The sequence below is a fragment of the Vulpes lagopus genome, chromosome 19 (assembly GCF_018345385.1).
Source record: "Vulpes lagopus strain Blue_001 chromosome 19, ASM1834538v1, whole genome shotgun sequence".
Classification (NCBI taxonomy): domain Eukaryota; kingdom Metazoa; phylum Chordata; class Mammalia; order Carnivora; family Canidae; genus Vulpes; species Vulpes lagopus.
In genome coordinates this window covers 38,590,547-38,613,191 of record NC_054842.1, presented here as the reverse complement: position 1 = coordinate 38,613,191, position 22,645 = coordinate 38,590,547, and the positions used below count along the sequence as shown (strand labels likewise).

The following is a 22,645-nucleotide window of genomic DNA, read 5'->3' as shown; positions in this document are numbered from 1 at the left end:
GGGTGTATTTCTTTCTTTCTTTTTAAAAATATTTTATTTATTTATTAATGAGAGACACACACAGAGAGAGGGGGGGGGGCAGAGACACAGGCAGAGGGAGAAGCAGGTTCCATGTAGGGAGCCCAACGTGGGACTTGATCCTGGGTCTCCAGGATCTGGCCCTGGGTTGAAGGCAGTGCTAAACCACTGAGCCACCTGGGCTGCCCCTGTGGGTGTATTTCTGAGTTTTCTATTCTGTTCTCTTGATCTGTGTGTTTATACTTGTGCCAGTACCATACTGTTTTCAGTTCTACAGCTTTGTAATATAACCTGAAGTCTGGAATTGTGATATCTCCAGTTTTGTTTTTTTTTTTTCCAAGATTGCTTTGGCTATTCGGGGTCTTTTGTGGTTCCATATAAATTTTAGGAGTATTTGTTCTAGCTCTGTGAAAAATGCTGGGTAGGAATTGCATTTAGGAGTATTTGTTCTAGCTCTGTGAAAAATGCTGGGTAAGGATTGAATTACTTTGGGTAGTGTAGACATTTTAACAGTATTTGTTATAATTTGTTATTTAACAATATTTGTTCTTCCAATCCATGAGCATGTTATGTCTTTCCATTTTTTAGTGTCATCTTCAATTTCTTTCATCAGTGTTTTATAATTTTCCGAGTACAGGTCTTTCACTTCTTTGGTTAATGATTCCCAGGTGTATTTTATTATTTTTGATGCAATTGTAAATGGGACTGTTTTCTTAATTTCTTTTTCCACTGCTTCATTATTAGTGTATAGAATGAAACAGAGTTCTGTACATTGATTTTATATCCTGAGACTTGACTGAATTCATTTATCAGTTCTAGTAGTTTTTTGGTGATTTCTTAAGGCTTTTCTATATATATTGTATTGTGTCATTTGCAAATAGTGGAAGTGTTACTTCTTCCTTGCCAATTTAGATGCCTTATATTTCTTTTTGTTGACCAATTGCTGTGGTTAGGACTTCCAGTACTATGTTAAATAACAGTTGTGAGAGTGGACTTCCTTGTCTTGTTTCTGACTTTAGGGAAAAGCTCTCAGTTTTTCTCCGTTGAGTTTGATGATTGCTGTGGGTTTTTCATACAGGCCTTTATTATGTTAAGTATGTTGCCTCTAAACCTACTTTGTTGAGGATTTTTATCATGAATAGATATTGTACTTTGTCAAATGCTTTTTCTGCACCTATTGAAGTGACAATGTGGTTTTTATCTTTTTTTTATTGATTTGCAGATATTGGACCACCCTTGCCTCCAGGAAATAAATCTCACTTGATTGGATGATGATTTTTTGGATTCAGTTTGTTAGAATTTTGTTGAGGATTTTTTGCATCTGTGTTCATCAGAGATATTGGCTTGTAGTTCTGTTTTTTTGTTTTTGTTTTTGTTTTTGTGTGTGTATGTGTGTGTTTTTACCTTGTTTGGTATCAAGGTTATGCTGGCCCCATAGAATGAATTTAGAAGCTTTCCTTCCCCTTCCTTTTTTTGGGGAATTGTTTGAGAAGAATAGGGTTTTGTTTTATTTTTTCCATGGTGGGGAGGGGCAGAGGGAGAGAGAGAATCATAGACAGGCTCCATGCCCAGCATGGAGTTTGATGTGGGGCTTGATCTCAGAACCCTGAGATCATGACCTCAGCTAAAATCTCTTGATTTGGACGCTTAACTGACTGAGCCACCCAGGTGCCCCAAGAAGAATAAGTATTAACTCTTCTATAAATGTTTGGTAGAATTAGCCTGTGAAGCTCTCTGGTGCTGGACTTTTGTTTATATGGAGATTTTTGATTACTATTTCAATTTTATTGCTGGTAATCAGTCTGTTCAAATTTTCTGTTTTTTTCCTGCTTCAGTTTTAGTAGTTTATATGTTTCTAGGAATTTATCCATTTCTTTTAGGTTGTCCAATTTGTTGGCATATAATTTTTCATAATACTTCTTAACAACGTATTTGTATTTCTGTGCGTGTTGATTATTTCTTTCATTTGTGAATTTGTTTGAGCTTTTCTTTTTATGATTCTGGCTAAAGGTTAATCAGTTTTGTTGATGTTTTCAAAGAACCAGCACCTGGTTTCATTGATCTATTCTATTGTTTTTTTAGTTTCTGTATCACTTATTTCTGCTCTGATCTTTTTTGTTTTCTTCCTTCTGCTGGTTTTGGTTTGGCTTGTTCTTTTTTTCTAGCTTTTTTTTTTTTTTTTTTGGTGTAAGGTTAGAGTGTTTATTTGAGACTTTTCATTCTTCTTGAGGTTGGCTTATATTGCTATAAACTTCCTTTTGGAACTGCTTTTGCTGTATCCCACAGATTTTTGACCATTGTGTTTTCACTTCCATTTGTTTCCATATAATTTTCAATTTCTTGATTGACCCATTCATTGTTTAGTCACATGTATTTTATGTTTGTTTGTTTAAGTAGGCCCTATACCCAGTGTGAGCCTTGAACTAATGACCCTGAGATCAAGAGTTGTATGCTCTTGATTGAGCTAGCCAGGCATCCCAGCAGCATGCTATTTAACTTCTATGTATTTGTGCTCTTCCCAGATTTTTTATTGAGGTTGATTTCTAGTTTCAAAGCATTGAGGTCAGAAAAAATGCATGTATTATTTCAGTCTTTCTGAATTTGTTGAGACTTGTTTTATGATCTAATATGTGATCTGTTCTGGACAATGCTCCAAGTGCACCTGAAAAGCATGTGTATTCTGCTGTATTAGGATGGAATGTTCTGAATATATCTGTTAAATCCATCTGGTTTAGTGTGTCATTCAAAGCCACTGTTTCCTTGTTGATTTTCTGTTTGGATGATGATCTAATTGATGTAAGTGGAATATTTAAGTCCCTTCTATTATTGAATTATTATTGATTAGTTCTGTTATGTTTGTTGTTAACTGTTTTATATATTTTGGTACTCTCATTTTGGGTGCATAAATATTTACAGTTGTTATATCTTTTTGTTAGGTTGTCCCCTTTATTATATTGTGTCCTCCTTTGCCCCTTGTTATAGACTTTGTTTTAAAGTCCATTTTATCCAATATAAATATTGCTATCCTGGCTTTGTTTTGATATCCATTTGCATAATATTTCTCCATCTTCTTACTTTCTATCTGCAGGTGTCTCTAGGTCTGAAATGAATCTCTTTTAGGCAGCGCTGAGTGGGTCTTGTTTTTTAATCCACTCTGTCACTCTGTCTTTTGATTGGAATATTTAGTCCACTTACATTTTAAAGTATTTATTGATATATATTTATTGCTATTTTGATACTTGGTTTGTGGTGTTTCTGTAGTTTTTCTTTGATCATTTCTTGCTCTCTTTCATGGTTTGGTGAATTTCTTTAGTGATATACTCAGATTCCTTTGTCTTTATTCCTTGCATATCTATTACTGGTTTTTGATTTATGGTTACCATTAGATTTATATATGATGTATTCTGCATATAGGAGTCTGGATTAAGTTGATGGTCATATAAGTTTGAACTCATTCTTTATTCCTGTCTCCTTCATGTTTTAAGTATATGGTGTCATATTTTACTTTTCTTTTTGTGAATCTCTTGATTGATTTTTATAGGTATACTTATTTTTACTGCTTTTGTGATTCCTACTTTTCATACTCTATGGTATTTTCCTTTCCATTCATAGAGTTCCCTTTAATATTTCTTGTAGGGCTGGTTTAGTGGTCATAAATTCTTTTAGTTTTTGTTTGTCTGGGATACTCTATTTTTCATTCTATTCTGAATGATAGCCTTGGTTGCACATTTTTCCTTTTCATCGCCTTGAATATATCATGCCATTTCTTAGGGCCTGCAAAGTTTCTGCTGAAAAATCTTCTGATAGCCTTATGATGTTTCCATTGTATATAACTGTTCTTTTTCTTGTTGCTTTTATTATTTCATCTTTATCATTACTTTTTGCATTTTAATAACTGTATGTCTTGGTGTGGACCTCCTAGGGTTGATTTTGTTGGGGAATCTCTGTGCCTTCTGGATCTAGATATGTTTCCTTTCCCATATTAGGGACATTTTCAGCTACTATTTCGTCAAATAAATATTCTTCCCCTTTTTCTCTCTCTTATCCTGGGATCCCTATAATTTGAATGTTATTGCATTTGATGGAGTCATTGAGTTCCCTGAGACTATTCTCAATTTGCATATTTTTTCCCTTCTCACTTGATCAGCTTGATTGCTTTCCATTACTTGGTGTCCTAGGTTGTTAATTCATTCCCCTGCTTCCTCTAGCCTGGTATTTATTCTATCTAATATTTTAAATTTCATTTATTGTGTTCTTCATCTCTTATTGGTTCCTTTTTTATCTCTTTGTTAGGGATCTCATTGCTATCTTCCCACTCTTTTTTTAAGTCCATGAGTATCTTTATGGTCATTACATTCAATTCTGTATCAGGCATATTACCTATATCTGTTTTGCTTAGATCTCTTGCTGTGGTTTTTGTCAGTTCTTACATTTGGGACATATTCCTCTGTTTCCTCATTTTGTCTAACTCTTTTGTCTGTTTCTGTGTGTTACGAAAGTGAGCTACATCCTGCTCTTGAAGGTAATGTCCATATGAAGAAGACATCCTATAATGCCCTGTTGTGTAGTGTCCTCTGTTCCCCAGGACCTGGTGTTTTAGGAAATGTCTCCTATGTGACCTGTGTTGTGTCTTGGCTACTTTTTTACTTCAGTCCAGTCGTCTACAGAGGCTGTCCTTTTGCGTGTTGTGGGCAGTGTTTGGTCCTGGCCAGGGTAGGGTATGTTTTAACACGGTGTACTTTCATTGCAAAATGAGACCTACTGCTGCTGCTACCAGTACTGAGGCCCTGTAAAATGCTCTGGTTGGAAACATGGTATTGGCAGGGTTTGCATTGGTCTTCTGGGTGAGGGGACCCATGGTGCCAGGACTATGGCAAATGTGATGGGGAAGGCCATATTACCCAAGCATGGGGAGCCTTGGTGTAAGCAAATTAGGTAGTGAGTGTTGGCACTGAACTGGTTCCTACAGATGGCTGTGTATTTATACTGGGAGATAGAGGGGAAAGTGGTGCATGCCAGCTCCTTTGTTCCTGGAGAGGCCTTCCTGCATCCCTACCTCTCCCTGAACTACCCCGAGATGAGTAAATAACTCCCTCCTGTCTGCCTTGAGTGTTTTTCAAACTGTTGCTTCTATGCTGTATCTATGCAGGGTGTTTATCACTGTCTCTTTTAGCATGGGGACTTAACTTCCATAGCTCTTGGGGTTCTCTTAGAGCAGAGCCCGCTGATTTTTCAATTTCCAGACTTGAAGTCCTGCTGGTTTCATAAAATTCGGCCCCTCTCACTTTCAAAGCCAAATGTTATAGAGGATCATCTTCTTTGTACAGACTCCCTGTTGTGATAGTGTTTTTCACCCTTCTTTGTATTAGCAACTCTCTCTCTACTGCAGACAGCCATGGTCTATTTTCCAAAATTGAATCTCCATCCTTCCTACCTTCTCAAATGTGGCCTCTTCTCTATCTTTGTTCTACCAGTCTTCGGGTTATTTTCTGGGCTATTTATGTTGATGTGAACATTATCTAGTTATATCTGTGGGACTAGGCAGGTTTTGGGTCCTCCTACTCCACTACCTTCCCAGCTTCCAGTAGTAGTCTTTTTTTCAACTGGCTTATTTTGCTTAGCCTAATATCTTCAAGATTCATCCATGTTGTAGCACATGTCAGAATTTCCTACCTTTTAAAGGTTGAATACTATTCCATTTTTTGGAATTTTCCTTATTCATTCGTCTGTAGATGGACACAGATTGCTTCCACGTTTTAGCTGTTGTGGATAATGCTGCTGTGAACATGGGTGTACAAATATCTGTTCAAAACCCTGCTTTTAGTTCTTCTGGGTTTATGTCCAGAAGTGGAATTGCTGGATCATATGGCAATTCTACCTTTTTTTTTTTTTTTAATTTTTTTTTAATTTATTTATGATAGTCACAGAGAGAGAGAGAGAGAGGCAGAGACACAGGCAGAGGGAGAAGCAGGCTCCACGCACTGGGAGCCTGACGTGGGATTCGATCCCGGGTCTCCAGGATCGCGCCCTGGGCCAAAGGCAGGCGCCAAACCGCTGCGCCACCCAGGTATCCCGGCAATTCTACTTTTAATTGTTAACTATTTGAGGAGCAACGATACTGTTTTTTAGGGTGAGTGCACCATTTTATATTCCTACCAGTAGTGCACAGGGTTACACTTTCTCCATGTCCTTGTCAATACTTATTTTCTGTTTTCATGATAGTAGCTGTACGAATGTGTATGAGGTGGTATCTCATTGTAGTTTTGCTTTATATTTCTCTAATGGTTAATGATCTTTAACATATATCACTTGCTTATTTGCCATATGTATATCTTCTAGGAGAAATGTCCATTCAAGTCCTTTGCCCATTTTTTAATCAAGTTGCTTATTTTTTGTTAAGTTTTAGGAGTTGTCTTTTTTTTGGATATTGATTCCCTGTCAGACATATGACTTTCAAATATTTTCTCCCAACCTATGAGTTGCCTTTTTACTGTGTGGATAGTGTCTTTTGATGAACAATTTTGAAAAAAAATTTTTTTAATTTAATTTATTTATTTATTATTTTTTTAAATTTTTATTTATTTATGATAGTCACACAGAGAGAGAGAGAGAGGCAGAGACATAGGCAGAGGGAGAAGCAGGCTCCATGCACCGGGAGCCCGACGTGGGATTCGATCCCGGGTCTCCAGGATCACGCCCTGGGCCAAAGGCAGGCGCCAAACCGCTGCGCCACCCAGGGATCCCAATTTTGAAAATTTATATATGGATCCCATTTGTTTCTTTTTTCTCTTTTTGCCTATACTTTTGGTGTTATATCAAAAAAGTCAATGACAAATCCAATTCTATGCATCTTTTATCCTATATTTTCTTCTGAGTTTTATAGTTTTACGTCTTACATTTCATATTAACTGTTGAATCAATTGATCTAATTAAAAAGAAAAATATGAATTTTATTGTTATTTATTGTATTTGTCAGTTTGGGGGCAATTGATATTGGGTATGACTGCATTTTGTTGTTGAAGAACTTGGCATTTTTTTCATTTTAAAAAAAATCTGTATATTTCTTGCTGAGTTTCTTCCTTTTTTGTCATTGCTACTGCAAATGGGTAATTTTTTCCATTATTCCTTCTAAATAGTTATCAGAAGACATAGTTTTATGTATAAGAAAACTGCTGATTTCTGAGTGTGAATTTTGTAATCAGCCACATCAGTAAGTACCTTTCTTGTTTGAAAGAGCTTTCTAGTTGATTTTCTTGTGGCTTCTCTGTAAACAGTCAATCATCTGACTCAGTGGTAGTCCTCTTGGAAAGTTTTTCCAGGCATGTTTTGGTTAGATGAAGTTTATCCTATAATAGATTGCTCAGAAAGGACACACATCCATAGTATTCCCTGGGTTCTACCATATTCAAACTGTTCTTTTCCCAGAGTTATTAATATAATTGACAGGCAACATTGTATGAGTTTAAGGTGTACAACATAATAATTTGATACATGTATATTTTGCAAAATAATGACCACAGTAAGTTAACATTTATCACCTCGTGTAGTTAATAGAAATTTTTCTACCATTAGAACTTTAAAGATTGACTTTCTTTGCAATTTTCAAATATACGATACTGTATTGTTGACTATAGTTACCATGCTGTACGTTAAATCCCCACAATTTATAACTGGAAGTTTGTACCTTTTTACCACCTTCATCTGGTTCACCCCCCACTCCCACCTCCTGCCTCTGGCAATCACCAATCTTTTCTGTCTCTATAAGTTCAGGTTTTTTAGATTCCGCATAGAAGTGAGATTATACAGTGTTTGTTTTCTCTCTGGTTTATTTCTCGTAGTGTAATGCCTTCAAGGTCATCCACGTTGTTACAAATGACAGGATTTCCTTCTTTTATAAGGCTGAATAATATTCTACTCTCTATCATTTCATTTTCTTTATCCATTCATCTATTGATGAACACTTAGATTGTTTCTATGTCTTGGTTATTGTGAATAATGCTGTAATGAACATGGGGGTGCAGATACCTTTTTGAGATAATGATTTTAGTGATTTCATTTCCTTTGGATGTATACCCAGAAGTATATATATTGCTAGATCACAGGGTAGTTTTAATTTTACTTTTTGAGGCACCTCCATAACGTTTTCCTTATTGGCTGCACCAATTTACATTTCCACCAACAGTGCACAAGGGTTCCTTTTCTCCACATCCATGCCAACACTTATCTCTTGTCTTTTTGTTGACAGTCATTCTGACAGTTGTGAGGTGATATCTCATTGTGGTTTTGATTTGCATTTCCCTGATGATTAGTGTTGTTGAGCATCTTTTCATGTGTCTGTTGGCCATCTGTATGTCTTCTTTGAAAAAAATGTTTCTTTAGTTTTTCTGCCCATTTTAAAATCAGATTTTTGCTTTTGAGCTGTATGATTTTTAAGTATATTTTGGCTATTAACCCTTTATCACAGGTATAATTTTCAAATATTTTCTTCTATTTAGTAGGTTGGCTTTTCATTTTGTTGATGATTTCCTTTGCTGTGCAGAGCTTTTTGGTTTGATGTTGTCCCAGTTGTTGATGTTTGCTTTTGTTCCTTTTGCCTTTGGTGTCAAATCCAAAACAAAACAAAACAAACAAACAAAAAACATTGCCAAGACCGGTATCAAGAAGCATACCCTAAAACTGTTTTTGTTTCTTGTTTTTTGATGTCCAGAAACTTGAAGTACACAGCTTAGCAGGATATAATATCCTTGGTTTACATTTTCTTTCCTTAAATTTCTTGAAAATACTGCTCTACTATTGTCTCGTTCTATATGTTATTTTTGAGAAATCTGATTCTAGTCTAATTCCCTAGTCTTTACCTTTGTAAATTGTTTTATCACTTTGCCTGGAAGCCCTGAAGTTTTGTTGTTTTTTTTCTTCAGACAGTTTTACAAGGATATGTGTCACAGGTGCTCATTCTGGGTCAGTTTTCTTAAATATCTGGTAGGCCTTTTCAACATGTAGATTCAGGCCTTTTATTTCTGGAAAGTTTTCTTGTGTTACAATTTTGATATTAGTGCTGTTACATTTTTTTTTTATTAGAGACACCAATAATACTGATGCTCCTTTCCTGTTACCTATTTGAATCATTTTCTCTCTGACCCTTTTGCCTCTTTCTTTATGTCATTTCATTCTCTTTTTATCATTCTCCTCCTTTTCTTCAATATCCTTTACTGTGTTTTCATTTAATTCTCTCTCATAAGCCTTATCACTTACTTTTTCATTTCTTATATGATTAGGACTTTTATTCTATTTCTTTTTCTTATCTTTTTTTAAAGATTTAATTTATTTTAGAGAGAGAGAGAGAAAGAGAGCACACAAGCAGCGGGGAGGACGCAGAAGAAGGAGAAGATCTCAGGCAAACTGCTGGCTGAGCTTGGAGCCTACCTCGGGGCTTGATTTCATGACCTCAAAATCATGACCTGAGCCAAAATCAAGAGTCAGACGTTTAACCAACCAACTGAGCTATCCAGGTGCCCCATTTCTTCTTTTCTTTATGGAGTTCAATCAACTCTTATTTTTTTTTTTTTTTGTCCATTTTGATTCTTTGTTTTTGTGTTTGTGACTCAAGATTTTTTCATATCTGCAAATTCTTGTTTGAGGATATTTAATTCACTGTAAAGTGAATATTAGTTTTCCCCAACTCTATGACTCATTTCGGGAGAGAAAACTATCAACAGGAAACCTTTCATTTGTATTTTTCTGATTTTCGCAGTACTTTTGTATGCATATAGTTTACTTTTGTTGTTGTTGTGTTTCTTCATTCTGTGGACAAAGTTTCTAGTTTTAGAGTTTTTCTATCACTCTTCCCTCTTTTGTTCAGTTCCTTATATGAATTTGTGGTTTTGGTGGTGAGAGAAAGGGGTAGAGGAAGGGTTGGTATGTCTTGTTTCTATTTTGTTTCCTATTTTGTAGGATGTATAATTTCTCCCTCTTGCTGCCTTTTTTTTCCGTTAACTGCCTTGTCTGCATCTCTTCTATCTGTACACCTGATTTGCCACCCGAAGCACTGTTTCTCAGAGGCCGCCACTGGTAGTTCAGCAGTTTCTAGATACTTTTTTATCATTAGGGCTGTGAACTATTAAGTTTTAACCTGGTGTTCAGCAGTTTTACATTAACTGTTTTGCTCTTTCTCTGGGGGTGATTCTATCTATGCTTTCTCTGAGTTCCTTGTACCCCTGTGCTTTTTTTCATGAAGTTTTTTTAGCCTCCCTCCTTTCACTCTGCATCCACAGGCATGCAGAAGATAGGCAGTGGGATTTCTTAGGGAATTTGTTTTCCTTGACTTATAGGTGATTGGAAGGTTGCTGCAATGTCTGTCTCCTAGTAATGATAACATTGAAGGCATGGGTCCTGTGTGGTTTTATTTATTCTCCTTGTTTATTTTATATCTTTTGCAGAAACTAAGAAGGAAATTTGTAATCGGTCTATTGTTGTATGAACTTGAACTTGAAAAGATCCAAAAATACCTAGTTTCATATCATTTTATACTTGAAAAGTGTAAGAGTCAACTGAAAAACTACTACAAATAGTAAAAAATTCAGTTCTGTAGTGAGGTATAAAATTAGCAAATAGAAATCGGTAACTTTTTACATACAAACAGCTTGGAAGCTATGAGAATTTCATGCATAACAGGAAAACAATCAGCTAAAACAGCAACAAAACCTGGGAATAGCTATAACAAGAATTCATAAAACCTAGCGTATTAGTTTCCTTGGGCTCCCATAACAAAGTACTACACACTAGGAGGCTCAAAACAACAGAAATTTATTTTCTAACTGTTCTAAGCTAGAAGTACAAAATCAAAGTGTAGGCAGGACCACACTTTCTGTGAAGCATTTAAAAGAGGATCTTTTGTCACCTCTTTCAGCTTTTGGTAGCTCCTTGTGTTTCTTGATTTGTGGCATAATAACTCCAATCTCTGCCTCCATCTCTACATAGCTAACTTCTCTGTCTTCTCCTGTTCTGAACAACATGACTCATATTGGATTAGGACTTATCCTAATACCAGTATGACCTCATCCTAACTTGATTCCATCAGCAAAGATCCTATTTCCAAATGAGGTCACAGTCCTAGGTACCAGGGGTTAGGGCTTGAACATATCTTTTTGGAGGACACAGTTCAACCCATTAATCCCTATATAAGAAAAAAAATTTAAATCTCTCTGAAGGGCCTAAAGGAGATTTGAATAAATGGAAATATATACTATAGTCTTAGATAAGAAAACTCAACATTTTAAAGATGTGAAACTTATAAATTAATTTAGGGAGGATTGACATGATCCAATAAAAACACAGTAGGTCTTTTTTCTTGGAATTAGACATGCATATTGTAAAGATCAAATCAAGAAGTAGACAAGTAATGATAGAGAAATACACTAAAAAAGAACAAAATAAAATTGCAGGTAAGTGCCATTTAAAAGATGTATGTGTGTGTTTTAAGATTTTATTTATTTATTTGAGAGAGAGAGAAAGCACAAGAGAGAGAGCAGAGGGAGAGGGAGAAGCAGGCTCCCCACTGAGCAGGTAGCCCAACATGGAGCTCAATCCCAGGACCCCAGGATCTTGATCTAAGCTGAAGGCAGATGCTTAACAACTGAGCCACCTAGGTTCCCTTAAAAATGCTTTAATAAACACACTAATAAACATTTTGTACTGGTGAGGCAATGGAGAAACAAGTACTTTTATATACTGACAGTTGGAATGCAAATTTTCACACCTATGGAGGATAGTTTAGCAGCATTTCTATACATGTGTATATCATTAGATCAAAGAATTCCATATGCAAAATTGTGTATATATGAGGCTAGTCCTTGAATTGTTGTTAATAACAGAAATTATCAGATACCCAAATTCCCACATGAAGGAACTGGTTGAGTGTTACGAGCAGCTGTAAAAGGGAATGAGGATATTTTCTTTGTACTGATTTGGCAAGATCTCATTCAATGCTATATTGTTAAGTCTAAAAAAGCAAGATAAAGAACTAAATATTCAGCTTTTTTAAAAAAAGGGATTACTAGACTGTTTTCAAATTGCCTATATATGCTTAAAGAAGCCTGGAGCAGAAACATAAGAAACTTTATTGTGACTTGTCCATGCAGAGGTATAAACGGAGTAGGTAGAAAATAGACAGATGGAAGAACAACATTGGGAGGAGGACCTTTTAATGTGCACCTTTTTGTACTTTCTGGCTGTCCTTTTCCTTTTTAAACCATTGTTAATATTGGTTTATTAAATATTTAGTAAATACCAAATAAATCAAATTAGAAATAAAAATTAAGCAATAATTATCTTTAAGTGGGTGGGGGCTCATGAAAGTCAGATAAATGTTCTTACACCCTGCCATTCTACCAGAGGTTGCTTTTAGATCATTTTAAACTGTATGATAATTTATATTCTTCAACATTTATAAATAACATGGACTTTCTTTAATCTTTTAAAAATCTTAAATTTAATTGGGGCTCACTTAGTGAAGCGTCTGCCTTCAGCTCTGGTCGTGATCCCAGGGTCCTGTCTGTCAGCTCCTTGCTCGGTAGGAGTCTGCTCCTCCTTCTCCCTCTGCCTGCTGCTTCCTTTGCTTGTGCTCACTCTTCTCTGTGTCAAAGGAATAAATAAAAATCTTTAAAATGAAAAATAAAATGAAATCTTAAATTTGAGATGAAGACTGCTTGGTACTCATCTTGTGATATCAGAAAACATGTATATTAACATCTCATTTATGTAAACTTTATTGTAAATTTTGGTTCTCTGTGACCTTGGGCAAGTTACTTAAGCTTTCTGACTCACTTTTCCCTCCTGTAAAATGGAGATAATAACTATTCTGTAGGATTATTTTGAGGAGTTACATAACAAATAGCTCTTAAAATTATGCTGATTATAAAATTATTTCATTTTCAATTGAATATAGATTAGGTGCTTATAGAAGTACAGTGATATTCTAAATGAGAATTAGAAATTGTGCTGTTTTCTTCCCAGATCACTCCTTTTTGATCGCTTCCAATTTTGTCTTCTTGGGGTCTTGGGTAAATTGGACATTTGATGCTTGCATAGTTCTTTATACAGTACTTTGTCTAAATTTATATTACTACCCAAATGATATTTTAAAAACTCATCTTGCCTGTTATGATGGGTCAAGTTGGGATAAGATTTAACTTTTGTGTTACTAATGTAAAGCTGTATTGATCTGGAAGTGCAATTTTGCTGAAGAGCATATGTGCAACAAATGATTTAATCCATGTGAATTAATGGCTTAAAATTTGGCTTGTGCTGCTTGGTAAAAGAACCTTTCTGTTAGGTCTTGGCAGGATTTGAAATGTGATTTTGTTTTAAATTTGAGTGATATCAAAAAAAAATTGGGGTGATATCTTCTAATATTATTTCTTTGCTCAGGGCAGAAATAAGTTTTTTCGTAGATTTTTGTTTCCAACGAGTATAGTAATAAATGCTATGATCTGTGAAATGTTTGAAGCAGAAATATTATTTAGATTTTATTATGGAAGCATATGTAAGGAACATACCATAAACCCAATTTTGTCACAAGGGAGGTATTCTACTTCAGTGAATTTACTTCATGAAATGTAATTGTATGTCTAATCTTCCTTTAGTATTAGCTGTCAGTTGTGAATTGCCTTGCTAGTGTACTCATCTATAACACTGCCTAACCCATTTGTTCCTTATTACTACATCTTTCTACTCCATATAATTAGCTTGAAGCCTGAAAATCAGGATAAGCAAATTTACTAAGAATTTGATGTTAATTAAAATTAATAACATGAGAGAAGTCCAGAAAACTTGAGTTACTGACTAGTGCATGGTTTTTGTGAGAGCTAATTTGAGAGCTGGGGCCACCTTTTTTCTTTTCTTTTTTCTCATTTCTCGGCTTTGACTTTGTTTCAGTGGGTTAAGGTTGTTTGTTAGAGGGCAGCCCCGGTGGCACAGCGGTTTAGCGCCGCCTGGAGCCCTGGGTGTGATCCTGGTGACCTGGGATCGAGTCCCGCGGCCGGCTCCCTGCATGGAGCCTGCTGCTCCCTCTGCCTGTGTCTCTGCCTCTCTTTCTCTCTCTCTGTATCTCTGTGAATAAATAAATTTAAAAAAATATTTTAAAAAAAGGTTGTTTGTTAGATAAATGGATTGTGGATGATGAATATAAACTTACCTGATGTATCCAAGAAATGAGTGAGCATTTCAGTTACTAAGAACTCTAGAATATAGCTGATATTGCTGTTTTTAAATAACTAGGTTGCAAATAATTTTTACTGAATCTTTGGTGAAGATAATTTAGTATTTCTGTAGGTCAAATGTTTGGCTCCCTATTTAAAATCTTTGAGGCTTCCCACTAATCTGATTTTTTTAAAAATCTGATGATGTGACATTTCACTGTGCACCTTCTGGTCTCTCTGGTTTTCAACTCATCTCCTAGCAGCCCTCCCTTTTGCCCTATGTTTTCAGGTCTCTAGATATTCTTTCAGTTTCTGGAACTTCCCATCCACTTTTCTTCCTATATACATTCCCCTGCTGGTTGCTCCTTCTCGCTATGATGTACCCCTCTCTCTTTGCCAGTGGTTTACGAAGTTTGTCTGTTGAGCTTGGTTCAAACTTCACTTCATGAAAGAAATCTTCTCTAAAACTATTGGAGTCCCAGTCCTTTAGTTTGCTTGTTTTCTTTGCATCATTTTTGTCTACTGTAGTAGCAGTAATTGTCATGAAGTAGTTAATTAGGAAATTCATGTTTAATGCCTACCTTTATTTTTTTTTTAATTTTTTTATTTATTTATGATAGGCACACACACAGAGAGAGAGAGAGAGGGGCAGAGACATAGGCAGAGGGAGAAGTAGGCTCCATGCACCGGGAGCCCGACGTGGGATTCGATCCCGGGTCTCCAGGATCGCGCCCTGGGCCAAAGGCAGGCGCCAAACCGCTGCGCCACCCAGGGATCCCCAATGCCTACCTTTATAGTGAAAATGTAGGCTATACAAAGGCAAGGACTGACATTGTTTCTCATAGTATCTGTAATGCTCAGCCTAAAGTTTGACATTTAGCAGACAATCAGTAAGTATTTATTGAATATATAAGTGAGTGAGTAGTGCTGTAACAATATTGCTCATTATTTCACTACACATCTGTAGAAGACCTTTAAAAGTCATTATTAATTGCTTATAACATTAACCAGTTTTATCATTGTTCAGAATCCTGAGTAAAAGCTTATGTAAATGTGGAAGATTTTTTCAACTTAAAAACATAGGAAATGGGGATCCCTGGGTGGCGCAGCGGTTTGGCGCCTGCCTTTGGCCCAGGGCGCAATCCTGGAGACCCAGGATCGAATCCCACATCAGGCTCCCGGTGCATGGAGCCTGCTTCTCCCTCTGCTTATGTCTTTGCCTCTCTTTCTCTCTGTGACTATCATAAATAAATAAAAATTAAAAAAAAAAAAAAAAAACATAGGAAATGGACATAAAAGCAATTTTCTTTTCCTTTCTTTGAAAGTGAAAAATGTTGATGGTTCTGTGGAAGAGCAGCTTTTAGTAAAGGTGTTGTTAAGATTTTATTCTTGCCTATCTTGTTTTCAGTTTAAACATTGGTGAAATCAAATAAAAAATATACCTTATAAATATTTTAGCTATAATTCTTTTTAAAAATTAATGAAACACAAATACAGTGCTGGCTCCAAAAAGCTTTCTGTTCATGGTAGGAAAGTGTCACTCAAAATACTGCTGTCAGGTTAGTGACATTCCAGATATGTGAATGTGTTACCTGTTTATGTATATTTTCATTTTCTGCTATCATTATTAGATGAGATTATCATATTATTAAAGGATGAAAATAAATAAAATGTTGGGTCTGTAATTCATTAAATAGATATTGCCTTAGAAACAAACAAAAGGGGACACCTGGGTAGCTCAGCAGTTTAGCGCCTGCCTCCAGCCCAGGTCATGATCCTGGAGTCCGAGATCGAGCCCCACCTCAGGCTCCCTGCATGGAGCCTGCCTCTCCCTCTGCCTGCGTCTCTGCCTCTCTGTCTCTGTGTCTGTCATGAATAAATAAATTAAATCTTTAAAAAAAAAAAAAAGGAAAGAAATAAAAAGGACGCCTGGGTGGCTCAGCGGTTTAGCGCCTGCCTTCGGCCCGGGGTGTGGTCCCAGAATGCCAGAATCTAGTCCCACATTGGGCTCCACATAGGGAGCCTGCTTCTCCCTCTACCTGTGTCTCTGCCTCTCTGTCTCTCTTTGTGTCTCATGAATAAATAAATAAAATCTTTAAAAGCAAAAAACAAATACCACTTGAATTCCAACCATGTGCCAGACACTGACTATTTAATAGTAAACAGAGTCACTGCCCTCTTTAGTTGGCAGAGACCACATTCTGACAGTCACACAAATAGATAATGACAACCTGGTGTTAAAGTAGGAGAGCATAAGTAGAGAGAGATCCCTGATTTAGTCTGGGTAGGAAGGGAGGGACAGTTTTCCCTGAGGAAGTGACATTGAGATCTGCAGGAAGAGGAATTAACCTTTGGTGAATATTCCAGGCTGAGGGAACAGCATGTGCAGAGGCCCTAAGGCCAGAGGAGCATGTTTTTGAGGAACTGACGGTAGACCAGGGTAACTAGATTAGAGAAGGATATGGGGAACTGATTCAACACAGAGATGGAGAGGTAGTTGGAGACTAAATTAGACATTAAGAGTTGAGTCATTAGAATGTAGTTACTCTTACCAGTTTGGAAACTTAGGAGATCAAAATATCCATCTCAGGGGACTAGTAAAGTAAATTATACTATGATGTAAAGGAATACTATGTAATTGTAAAAAAAAAAAAAAGAGAGAGAGAGAGACACCTGGGTGGCTCAGTGGTTAAGAGTCTGACTTGGGCTCAAGTCGTGATCCCAGGGTCCTGGGATCCAGTCCTGCATTGGGCTCCCCACAGGGGGCCTGGTTCTCCCTCTGCCTATGTCTCTGCCTCTCTCCCTGTCTCTCATGAATAAATAAATAAAATCTTTTTTAAAAAATGAAGTTTACTGTGTTCTCAAAAATAAAGAAATTTCAATTTAATATTATACTTTAAAAAAGAAAGAACTAAAAAGGGTTAAAATCTGTGTATGTGACATGTGCCATATGAAAATTTTAAGGATTTTTTTTTTTGGTATAGTAAATTATCCTCTTCTATAGATTTATTATTACAGTAATTACATATTTTGTTATATTTTGAGAATCTGTTGTATCTCAAGTCAGATATTTTATGTAAATAAGCGTAGTGATTAAGAACATGTCTGCTGGTCTAAGATCCCTGGTTGATACTCTGGCATTGCCATTTACACAGTTGGTTAACCAGGCAAATTACTTCAACTTTTTAAAGCTAGTTTTGTCAATTGTAAAATGTGGCCAGTAATAATATTTACCTGATAGAGTTGTGGTGTCAATGATATGAGATCATACACGTGAAGCACTTAGGAGAGTACCTAGATCTGCTCATCACCTAAGAAAGAGTTACTATCACTTTCTATGAAAAATGTATTCTCACTAATACCACTTATCTGAAATTAGAGTGCAGAAAGAGAACACTGAAGGAACTTATGCCAAAAACTTAACTGTAGTTGTCCTTGAGGGGTGGGACTGTGGCTGATATTTTTTCTTATTTTATTGTTTTGTATATTTTCCAGACATTGAAACATAGGTGTGTTTTTAAAATTAGTAATGTCTTCATTTAAATATGCGGCCTTTGCTGAAATGTAATTTTTCATAGCCTTTTTCAGCAGTGTTAGAAAGTCCATATACCCTGATTCAGGTGATGTTAATTCTACAGACTTATCCATAATTATTTCTTCTCTGTATTTTGATTATTGTTGTATCATTTGTATCACTTTAAAAGGCTTTGTGCCTAGAGCTGCTAAATTGTGATTGCAAAGGAAAAGGGCTTACATTTTGAGACCATCTGTGGGAGTTGCATTGTCTGAAACTGACAAGAGATCATGGCAGATGGTGAGGTCACAATGATTGACTTTTTGAGCTTGACATAATGTGTTCATGAAACTGGAAGAAAAAAATCCGACTTAGTTTTTTTAACCAACTGAAGAGATTGGTGACAGGAAAAAGTACGATTGTTGAGCCTGGATAAAACCTAATGCATCAGTGCACATGACTGGTTTATCTTTGAGAATCACCAGTGCCACCAAAAATGGCAGTTTTTTGAGACATTCAGTGCCATGTTTATTTACTTTCTAGATACTTGGTTTTATGTCGTATGTTGCAAATAATTTTTAGGTTAAAAACAATGTTAAGAAAAAGCAAAAGTCTAAAAGTACTTAGAGATGTGTGTTTTTAAAGGAAAGGTTATAAACTCTCACTCAAACCATACTTCATTTTTAATTGATTGAGGCGATCTGTCATAGTCCCATATCTTTTCTTTTTTTTAAGATTTTATTCATTTATTCATGAGATACACACACACACAGAGAGAGAGAGAGAGAGAGAGAGGCAGAGACACAGGCAGAGGGAGAAGCAGGCTTCATGCAGGGAGCCCGACGCGGGACTTGATCTCAGGTCTCCAGGATCATGCCCTGGGCAGAAGGCGGCGCTAAACTGCTGAGCCATCTGGGCTGCCCTCCCATTTCTTTTAATGTAACTTTACATAATTTAAATTACCTTTGAAGGTTTATGCTTGCTGTTTCTCTCATCTACTAAGATGTCTTCAGTGCCCAGATTAGTGCCTTGCACATAGTGAGTTCAGTGCTTACTGGATGAATAAATTAAAGAATAAAGTTATAGCCTACTTTCTTAATTTTACAAAAGTTTTTCCTAACCATAATTAGACACTTTATTCCCATTTAAAACTAGATTTGTGATCTGGTATTTTTTACTTCAACTACAAATGAGTGAGTTATGTGTTATTTATTTTTGAAAAAGAAACCTTAATTTGTCATAAAAAAAAAACAAACAAACAGCAAATTGCTTTTTTCCCTAACATTGAGGGCTTACACTGTGCTAGGTCGTGTCCAAATAAATTTTTATGTCTTGACTCATTTAATTAATTAGATGTACTATTTGTTACTGTTTTGTAGATTAAGAAATTGAGACATAAAGATGTTAAAGTAAATTTACTCAAGAAATCCATGCACTTTGGCTCTGTTTCAAATATTTACATTTAGGTAACATTTAGAGGTTCTCATTTGTACTTGGCTCTGGTGAGAGGATACAAAGGGAGTGCTGAACAAAATTAAGTTTTGTTTTGTCAGACTCATTAATGTGGCTAAGCAGTATTTTATTGGTTACCACTTGCTATTGTGTGCTGAAATAGTTAACACTGTTAATTTTTTTTCTTTTAATTTGGGTAACTATCACAGTGTCACTCAATAGCCCAGCCATTAAGAAACAGAATACCATATTGAATACTGAATATTGTAATCAAGCAGATGTATGGAGACAAGGCAACTTTAACAATGACTTTTGAATGAAGAAGGGAAAAAGGACATTTACAAGCTGAATTTGGTAGCTCAGCACAATGATATCTGCTTATATTTCATTAACCAGAATTATATCAATGGTCAGCACATCTGAAAGGAGACTGAGAATATAGTACTTTTTCTTAGTGGGCACATTGCAGCCTTCCACTTCTTCTGAGAAGAGGAAAAGATACTAGGTAGGCAACAGTATCTGCCTTAAATAGATACAGCAGGTTTCTAAAATATAACAGAGACTTTGATGGAAAACACTTCATTATTTTTTATTGTTATAACTCCATCTCAGTAGGTCAGAAGGTAACCTTAGAAATATTTAAAATTGAAGTTTTTGTGGTTGGGAGTGTTCAGTGTTTATGTGTAAACTGTAGGACATTTGACACATTGACTTGGAAGATCTGATGATTTTCATTAAGAGAGATTGTATCTAATTTGCTGCTAACATCACCTTGAAAGACTCACTATACCTTTATTTCAGATGAGGACCCTGAAGCTCAAAGCGGTTGGTTAAGTCAGTTGTTCAAGGTTATACAGCTAATAAATGTCAGAGCTGAGATAGAGCCTAAATGTAAAAATCCATGTACTTTTCACTCTGCTAACACTGTTGCTTTATTTATTAGGTGCCTGCTTCAAGCAGGACACTTAGAACCAATGGTTATTTTAATTGTTTCTATTTAAATAATTAATTATTGCTCCTTGCATATCTTCGAGTTCGCACTGATCTAATCTTTTAAGTTGATTGCTTAATCAACTAATCTTTTAAGTTGATTGCTTCATGAATGAAGAGAAATATAAATTTACTTCTAAGTACTACTTCAGCTGCACTTTGCAAGTTTTATTATTTTTTTCCTTATTTTTATAAGTTTATTTGTTTATTCATTTTTGAGTAATCTCTACACCGAATGTTGGGCTCACAAGCCTGAGATCAAGCATTGCACTGTCTTCCAGCTAAGCCAGCCAGTTTTATTATTTTCACTGTCATTTCAGTTATAAATATTTTACATTTATCTCTTTAATTCATGGATTGTTTAATATATTTTTATTTTTAAATATATGATTTTTAACTGATTATTTAAAATGGTTGATTCCTAATTTGTGTTGTGGTCAGAGACCGTAATCTGTGTAATATTGCCTCTTTGAAATTTGTTACTACTTTGTTGGTGATTATGTGTGGATAAATTTTGTAAATATGTGCTTAAAGAGCTGTTTTCTACCTATTAGGTAAGAGTTCTGTGCTTAGATCAAGCTTGGCTAAAATATTAATCTTCAAAAGGAGATACTCATATCTTGAATTCTTAGTTTTAAAATGTTAGGTATTAGTGAATGGGATGTCAGGAACTTGCACTTTCTTATTTATCTGATATTTTTAATACTGAAGAGAATAACAAATAGTTGATGAATGCAAAACAGTTCTAGCAAAGGAACTTGATTTTCATATTAGATCATTTTAGACATGGTGAACAAATCTACGATTACCATGAGACAGTGAAAATCATAGTGGTAGTCCAGGTCTTACTTGTTTTTTTTTAGTGTTTTCTTTATCATTGAAATATTGTAAATTCAGGGGATTCCTGGGTGGCTCAGCAGTTTAGCGCCTGCCTTTGGCCCAGGGCGCGATCCTGGAGTCCCGGGATCGAGTCCCACATCGGGCTCCCTGCATGGAGCCTGCTTCTCCCTCTGCCTGTGTCTCTGCCTCTCTCTCTCTCTCTCCCCCTCTCTCTCCCCCCCATGTCTATCATAAATAAATAAATCTAAAAAAAAGAACATTTAAAAAAATATTGTAAATTCAGGTGGTTTGTTTTTTTTTTAAGATTTTACTTTTTTTTTTTTTTTAAAGGTCAGCCCTAGGGTTTATTTATTTTTTTTTTAATTTTTATTTATTTATGATAGTCACAGAGAGAGAGAGATAGAGACAGAGTCACAGGCAGAGGGAGAAGCAGGCTCCACGTACCGGGAGCCCGACGTGGGATTCGATCCTGGGTCTCCAGGATCGTGCCCTGGGCCAAAGGCAGGCGCCAAACCACTGCGCCACCCAGGGATCCCGATTTTACTTATTTTTAAGAGAGAGAGTGTGCACGCACCCACAGGAATAAAGGGAGGGGCAGGGGGAGAGGGACAAGCAGACTCCCTGCTGAGGGGGCCACCCAACTCAGAGCTCTATTGCAGGACCCTGGGATCATGACCTGAGCCAAAGTCAGATGCTTAACTGACTGAGCCGCCCAGGCACCTGAAAAATTAGAAGTTCAGTGTTTTATTGAAAAGTAAAGATATATATTTTTCAATCACAAAGTTTTACTTGCAGAATCAGATTGTAGTATATGAGGCAAATAGTGCCTCCACTTCTTCAAGCCCTATTGTTTATGATCTTTTCAAAATTAAGTTTTACTTTTTCCCTCCCTTTGAAAGTCTTATTAAAGTTTTAATTTTGAAATAATTATGAGATAAGAGAAAAGTTGCAAAAATAGGGCAAAGAACTCCTGAATACACTTTACCCAGATTATCCAATTGCCAGCATTTTGCCACACTTGCATCATCACTCCTACTCTCTCTCTGTATACAGATTATATATATATATATATATTTTAATCATTTGAAAGTAACTTGCTGCTATCATATCTCTGTACTTCTAATATTTTGGTGTATTTTTTCTAAATACAAGAACATTCACTTAAAAACCCCCACAGCCTTCTGATCAAAGCAGGAAATGGACACTAAAGCAATACTCTTAACCAGTGTGTGGAATTTATTTCAGTTTTTCCAGTTGCCAGAGTAATGGTCTTCACAGCAATTATTTTTTTCTGGTCCAGAGTCTAGTCAAGGGTCATGTGTTGAATATAATTTTTATGTGACTTTCGTCTTTTTAAATCTGGAATGTTTGTCAGGTTCCTTTTTTCTTTCATGACACAAAAATGTTTTAAAAGTTCAGTCCATTATTTTATACAGTGCCCCTCAATTCAAATTTCTCTGATATTTTCTCATGATTAGATTTACATTATGCTTTGGTCAGAAATATCTCAGAAGTGGTGTTGTATCCATCTCAGTGCATTTGTAGAGATGCATGATGCTGGTTTGTGTCATTGCTGGTGGTCATTTGGTAGGCTTGATCACTTTGGCTAAGTGTTGTGTGCCAGGTTTCTTCACTG

The 22,645-nt window shown here is 36.0% G+C and overlaps 1 protein-coding gene across 5 annotated transcripts in view; it reads left to right on the top strand.

Moving 5' to 3' along the window:
* The window catches only part of TFDP2 (transcription factor Dp-2), a 162,344-nt gene that overhangs the window by 25,182 nt on the left and 114,517 nt on the right, over nucleotides 1-22,645 (top strand). The window contains exon 1 of one of the 5 annotated variants that reach the window (XM_041733853.1): nucleotides 9,376-9,527. The exons of the other annotated variants lie outside the window; for them this stretch is intronic. The gene's annotated coding sequence lies outside the window, so the exon portion shown is untranslated. Of the gene's footprint in view, nucleotides 1-9,375; nucleotides 9,528-22,645 lie in introns of those variants that run through there. 5 annotated transcript variants of the gene reach the window in all.